Below are 6,953 nucleotides of genomic sequence, written 5' to 3' on the forward strand. Positions count from 1 at the left end.
CATACACAAACAGGCTGAAGGAGCAACACACGCAGACACACGAACAAAAATAAAGCAGACACACACGCGGAGCAAAAAGACACAAACACAAGTGAAGGAAGATACACAGTTACATAGGAGGGGAAAACCGACAGACACATACACATATATACACAAACACGCTGAAGGAGCAACACACGCAGACACACGAACAAAAATAAAACAGACACACACACGACGGCAAAAAAAAAAAAAAGACAGGTGTAGGACAGAACAGTTATTTAGAGCAAGAAAAATTTAGGTAATACATGAATGATACCGAAACTGAACGAGATTTTATGGAAACACACTTCGACTTACACAACAGAGAAGAGATTAAAAAAGGAGCTACACGACTTTTACTTAATGTAGGAAAACATTGGAATCAAATGTCCAGACGAAACCGGCTGGAAATCAACATCTCAGTCAAGGTCATAAAGAAAAAGTGAAAACATATATGGGACATGACGATTAATTAGTGTAGGTAAAATAGGGATACGCAGGTAGACTGAGGGAATAAGGAAGGCCGTAAAAAAGCTGGAAAAAAATATGTGGGCCAGACTGTTAATTAGTCCAGGTGTGACACTAGGATCAGGTTAGAATACGAAGCAAACCGAAATTAAACATACAGTAAACAAGGATGAGTGTTACAGGATAGATAAATAGGTAGATAAGTAGATACAAAAGTTGATTGATGGGAAAATGCAACATGACCCGAAGCTAAAGGCGCAGAGGAAAAATTTTAACAAGAAAATATAAATAATTTCACTGATACTATTTTTTTAGCATGTCATTTCGTTTCTTCCCTTCCTTGCATTACTTTGTTTACAGGTGAATGAAACAGACAAGGTACTCCGGATGATGAAAAAATGGCAGCTGCGAATCTTTAAATGGATGGATCGCCTTGTTGCAGCCTGAAACACTTTTTTTTCCCCGGCATGGATATCAAAATACAATAGCAATGGCCTGTAATTATTTTTTTTTCCTCACAGCAAATGTTCATATATAACTCCTAAAGACTTTCCGATACAACAAATCACTACTGTATGTATTCGTATTAAATTTATACTTCAGCCGCAGAGCAGAAAAAAATGTATTATCATATCTAGTAAAACCCTATTTGCCACAGTATACACATATTAACGATTTTTTTTATTTCATTTACACTACACAGCAAATGTTCATATATAACTCCTAAAGACTTTCCAATATAACAAACCTCTATTGTAGGTATTCGTATTAAAATTTATACTTCAGCGGCAGAGCAAAAAAAAATATTATGATATTTAGTAACCCTATTTGCAACATTATACCCATATTAACGATTTTTTTTATTTCATTTACACTACAGATGATGATGATGATCTTAGACTATTTGTAACTTTAGTGTGGTGACAGAGAAGAAAAACATAGCCAATTAAGTAGTTATTAACGTCCTTTTAGAGAGACATGGGAATATCTTACAACAATTAAGTATACCTTTTAAAAGCGGTATATACAAGTGGCATGTCTCCCCTTCTCTATTTTCATTTCCTATTCCCTAAAAAAATATATTAATGTCATTTTACAGACACAAACGCCCTTACAAAAACTATCTTTAAGGAGTGATATCCACCTGGAATTTCAACATTTCTCCATTTCCATTTCCTAGTTGCTGCGTAGCCTTGGTCCGTGTCCTTCAACCGCGGACAATATAGAGTACAGAGGGAAGTGACCCAAATCTCCCCGATCACCTGCAAGCACCGCAAAAGGAGTGAGATACCTGGACGTGCTGCACAGGACTCAAGGCCGCAAACAACGAAGACATGATTGGCGGAGTAAACTGTATAGCATTCACAGGAACCCGGGGAGCGAGGTGACTGATAGGTGGGGGCGGGAGAGGGGGGTTGAGTGTTGTGTGTGTGTGTGTGTGTGTGTGTGGGGTTGTGTGTGTGTGTGTGTGTGTGTGTGTGTGAGAGAGAGAGAGAGAGAGAGAGAGAGAGAGAGAGAGAGAGAGAGAGAGAGAGAGAGAGAGAGAGAGAGAGAGAGTCCTTGCTTTTTTGCTTGATTAACTGTTTGCTTGTTTGTTGACTTGATTGAATGATAGATTGATTGAGAGAAAGATAGAGAAAAGAGAGAGTAATCTTGTCAGTTCTCTCTCTCTCTCTCTCTCTCTCTCTCTCTCTCTCTCTCTCTCTCTCTCTCTCTCTCTCTCTCTCTCTCTCTCATAAACTGTAATTAATTATTTCTTTCATTTCATCATCTAATTTCTATTCGTTTTCAGAATATTTTTTCCTCAAGGTCATTATCGACTTCGTTAGTGTCATTATCTCCCTGACCGTATGAATAGCTATCTCTTTTTTTCTGTTAAATCTCTCCATTCCTCACAATCTTCTTCATTCTAAATTCCTTTCCTCTCCTAGTATCTTCTACCTATCCTACTCTACCTTGCCTATTTATCTCCTATACAATTCTACGCTATCCCATCTTCTCATACCCTATTTTCTTTATATCTGATCTTACCTTACTCTTTCCAATTCATTCCTACCCTTTGATACCCCTACCCTTCCCTTCCATTCCATTCCCTTTCCTTCCTTTCCCTTCCCTACCCTTCCGTATACCCTTCCCTTATACCTTTCCTACCTTGTTCCTTCCCTCCCTATCTTACCCTAACTTACCCTACCTTTCCCTTCTCTTCTCACCCTACTCCCCCCACTCTCCTCCCTTCCTCAGTAGCATTCGTCTTACATTCCTTAGTCACCCATCCATCCCATCACCCCCCCTGGCCATAAATCTGTTCTCACTCCTCCTCCTCCTCCTCCTCCTCCTCCTCCTCCTCCTCCTCCTCCTCCTCCTCCACTCGTTATTATTCTATCCTCTGTTGATATTGAATTAAGATTGCAAACGTCAACAGTCATTTTAAAACCCGACAGAATGTATATGATTTTCTTTTAATTCTTATCTATTTATTTATTTATTCGTATTTACTTATCTTTTATTTATTCGTACAGATTTATTTTTATTTCGTGTATTTATTTTCTTCTTTATTCTCTTCATCATTTTCCATTATCCTTCCTCCTCCCATCATCTTTTTTTTACACGTAATTATCCCTCTTTTTATTCTACTTTCATTTTCCTCTTTCTCGTATGTACTTCCTCTCCTCCTACTATCATTCATCCACCTCTTTCCTCTTATCCTCTTTCTTCTTTATCTCCTCATTCTCCACCTAATATATCCAGGTATTATTTCTCCCTGTCTTCTCCTTTCGCTTTCCCTCATTCTTCGCATTCCTCTTTGTAATACTTTTCTTCTTCCTCCTCCTCCTCCTCTTCTTCTTTTCATTCACCATTCCTCTTTCAATTCCTTCCTTTCCTCCTCTTTATTCTTCATCTGCTTCCCTCCTTTTTTTTGCTTCTTGTCTCTTTCTATTCTTCTTGAACCTCAATCCTTTCCCTCTTCTTCTTCCCTCCTTCCATCTCGTGCTCCTCTTCATTCCTCCTTCAACTCTTATCCCTCCTCCTCCTCCTCTTTTTCGTGCTTCCTCTTTCCTTTCCTTCTTCTTCATTCTCCCTTCAAATCCTATCCCTCCTCCTCTTCTTCGTGTTTCCTACTTCCTTCTCTTCCTCTTCATTCCTTCTTCAAATCCTATCCCTCCTCCTCTTCTCCGTGCTTCCTTCTTACCTCCGTACCCCATCCCACCCCCCCGCCTCCTCCAGCACCGTCGCCGTGGCCTCAGTGAACCAGAGCTGCGGGTCCTGAGATTGGGCAAGCGTTGGACCGTGGTAGGCCTCGGGATGGGCCAGGTGCCGCGCAAGGAGGTCCGCCACGTGTCTGTGCATTCATCTGCCACCCATCTGTCGCCTCAGCCAATCAGCGGCCGCCTTCACCCTCTCCGCGGCGCCTTGGCCAATCCCGTCCCGCCCTTCCACTCCATCTGCCTTCTCGGACCAATGATGAAGGTACTCCGGGAAACATCTGTCTGAGGTGTGACCCAATAGAGGTGAATTGATTGTGCTGGTGGTGGTGGTGGTGGTCTCTCTCTCTCTCTCTCTCTCTCTCTCTCTCTCTCTCTCTCTCTCTCTCTCTCTCTCTCTCTCTCTCTCTCTCTCTCTCTGACCTACTGCGGTGAAATTCTAGGGTATTTCTGTGTGGCAGCTTCTCTCTCTCTCTCTCTCTCTCTCTCTCTCTCTCTCTCTCTCTCTCTCTCTCTCTCTCTCTCTCTCTCTCTCTCTCTCTCTCTCTCTCTCTCTCTCTCTCTCTCTCTCAAGGAGGAAGGGAACTGTCGCTTGTATCTGTCTCCTGTTGAAGGCAAATCGGATGTAGAGATGGTTGCGACACACACACACACACACACACACACACACACACACACACACACACACACACACACACGGGAGGACTGGGAATTTCTTCTTCGGTTTTTTTTCTTCTTCTTCATCTTCTTTTTTTCCTTTTCATCTTTCCATCTAGACTTCTTACTCTTACTCTTCATCATCTCTGGGTTTTTTTCTTCTTCCTGTTGTTATTGTTATTGTTGTTGTTGTTGTTGTTGTTGTTGTTGTTGTTGTTTCTGCAGGTGGCCAGGACTCATGTCGACGCGGCGTATAGCAGTAGACTCGCCAAGGAATGAAGTTTGTCGGGCTTAACTGCAAACAAAACCTGTCCGGCATACATTCTCTCTCTCTCTCTCTCTCTCTCTCTCTCTCTCTCTCTCTCTCTCTCTCTCTCTCTCTCTCTCTCTCTCTCTCTCTCGGTGTCATGCTGAGGTTTCTTTACACTTTCACTGACCAAATCTCATCCTGCTCCTCCTTTGCCTCCTCCTCCTCCTCCTCCTGCTGCTGCTCCTCCTCCTCCTCCTCCTCCTCCCACAATACTCCTACTGATACTTTTCTCCTCCCTAATACCCCTCATCTCCTCCTCCTCCTGCTCCTCTTGGTTCTTCTCTTGTTCTCCTTTATTTGCTCTCCTCCTCCTCTTCTCCTATATTCCTGATACTTCTCCCAAATCCCATCCATCTCCTCCCCTTCTTCTCTCCTTCAATGCTCCTCAACCCCCTTCTGCTCCTCTTGGTACTTCACTCCTCCCCCCTTAAGTCTTCCTCCTCCTCCTCCTCCTCCTGAGCGCGGGCCGAACAATCTGTAATAGAAACTCAAGGTCAGCCGCGCGGTGTAACCTTTGAGGTGTTGCGGACAGCCTGTTGTGGCGCGCCGGGTGAAGCTTTTTTTTTTTTTTTTTTTTTTTTGCGCGAGCGGGCATGGCTGAGAGAGAGAGAGAGAGAGAGAGAGAGAGAGAGAGAGAGAGAGAGAGAGAGAGCATTGCACAGCTTTCCAGCCTAAGATCTGATACACTACAATGGGAGGTCCGGGGAAGGAGGGGCGGCGGACAATGGTGAGGGAAGAGTGAAGGAACAGTAAGGGGAGAGGAGGGGGAGTGAGGGAAGAGGGCGTGTGGGGGGGAGGCGAGGGGAGAGGAGGGGAGGGAAGCGTTAAGGCGCGGAGAGAGGAAGGAAAGGTGCCTCCACAAAGGAACTCGCCTTGGCTTCAGCTGTTGGCGTCCGCCGTGTCAAGCTCGAAGTGCGACCATTTCTTTGAAGCCAAAAGACAGCTGGCCGCCATGGTCCGCTGCCCCCGTCCTTACCACAGCTGGCCTCCCTCGCGCCGCCACCACACCCTCCTGCACGCACACGCACCAAATTCAAGTGCTTATAATAATAACCACCGGGGCGAGGACAACGATGATGATAATAATATCCAGCATGGCTTGCCGGAGGTCTGATAATGCCGGATGCGTTATCTTTCACATATGTGCCCGTGTGGCATGAAGAGAGAAGCAGACGTTTTGAGCTATTTAACGTCTTGGTTGCATCGCCCTATCCGGCACAGCCGCTAGACACAATGCAAAAAGTGAGCGGGGGCGACGCATCACCTTACCCCGCGGCGGGACGGGATGCCGGGGACAGGAAGTGGCTGTAAGTAATGGAGTTAGTAGCTACGAGCGAGGCGCATCTACTAAAGACGACCATTAAGCTGCCGAGGACCCCACGGTACGAGTGACCTTGAGCCGCGGGGGGGCCTGGGGGGGCTAACACACACCCTTGGGCACGACGCAATAGAAGTCACCAGAAGGACTTCCCTCGGGTCACGAGTATGGTCCCCGCGTCACGTGTGTCCCCGCGGGGCCTCCTGAGCCAAGGGCGTCGCACGGTCAGGGTTTAACCAAAATGCATATAATCAATGAACCGACGCCTTGCATTAATGAAACCTAACTGAGAAGACAAAAAGGGGAATTTTGTAAAACTAGGAATTTGTAATTATTGAACTCAGCATAAAATCATAAACACTTTGCATGTTAAAGAACTACACTCCAAGCTAGTGATTAAGTAGCTTGTGTGTGCTTGAACTAAGACACTACAAATAAAAGTGTACTTGGGTTAAGAAATGATGAGGGGGGGGGGAGGCGTGGAGGAGCTCATCGGAGCGTTAGTCAGCCTGTCCTCGTGAGGGTGATAAGCAAGCCATAACGACGGTACGGAAAGGACAAGTGCAGTTAAAGTTCCCCCGAGGGCCGCCGCTGAGCTGAGGAAGGATGGGACAGATACGTGAGCTGCCTCGACTAATGAAAGGTTCCTCCTCCTCTGAAATTTTCCAGCGGCCTTCCTCTCCATACAAACCATAACTTTCATGCACTTCAGAGCGGTGATTCCTGCTCATACGAATAACAGCTAACTTATTTTTATTGATTTTTTGTTTGTTTGTTTGTTTTTGTCTTTAGTATTTTGCATTTTTTAACCTCAGCTTTGAAGACGCTGCCATGCAAATAAAGACCATGTTATCAGTTGATATGTAACTGATACTTTCCCACGTACATGATTGTAATTTAAATACACCCACAAAATGTTTGCCTTGTTAAAAAAAAAAAGGTCCGTCACAATTAAAAAAAAAAAGTTTTATTTTCC

The sequence above is a fragment of the Eriocheir sinensis genome, chromosome 2 (assembly GCF_024679095.1).
Source record: "Eriocheir sinensis breed Jianghai 21 chromosome 2, ASM2467909v1, whole genome shotgun sequence".
Classification (NCBI taxonomy): Eukaryota; Metazoa; Arthropoda; class Malacostraca; order Decapoda; family Varunidae; genus Eriocheir; species Eriocheir sinensis.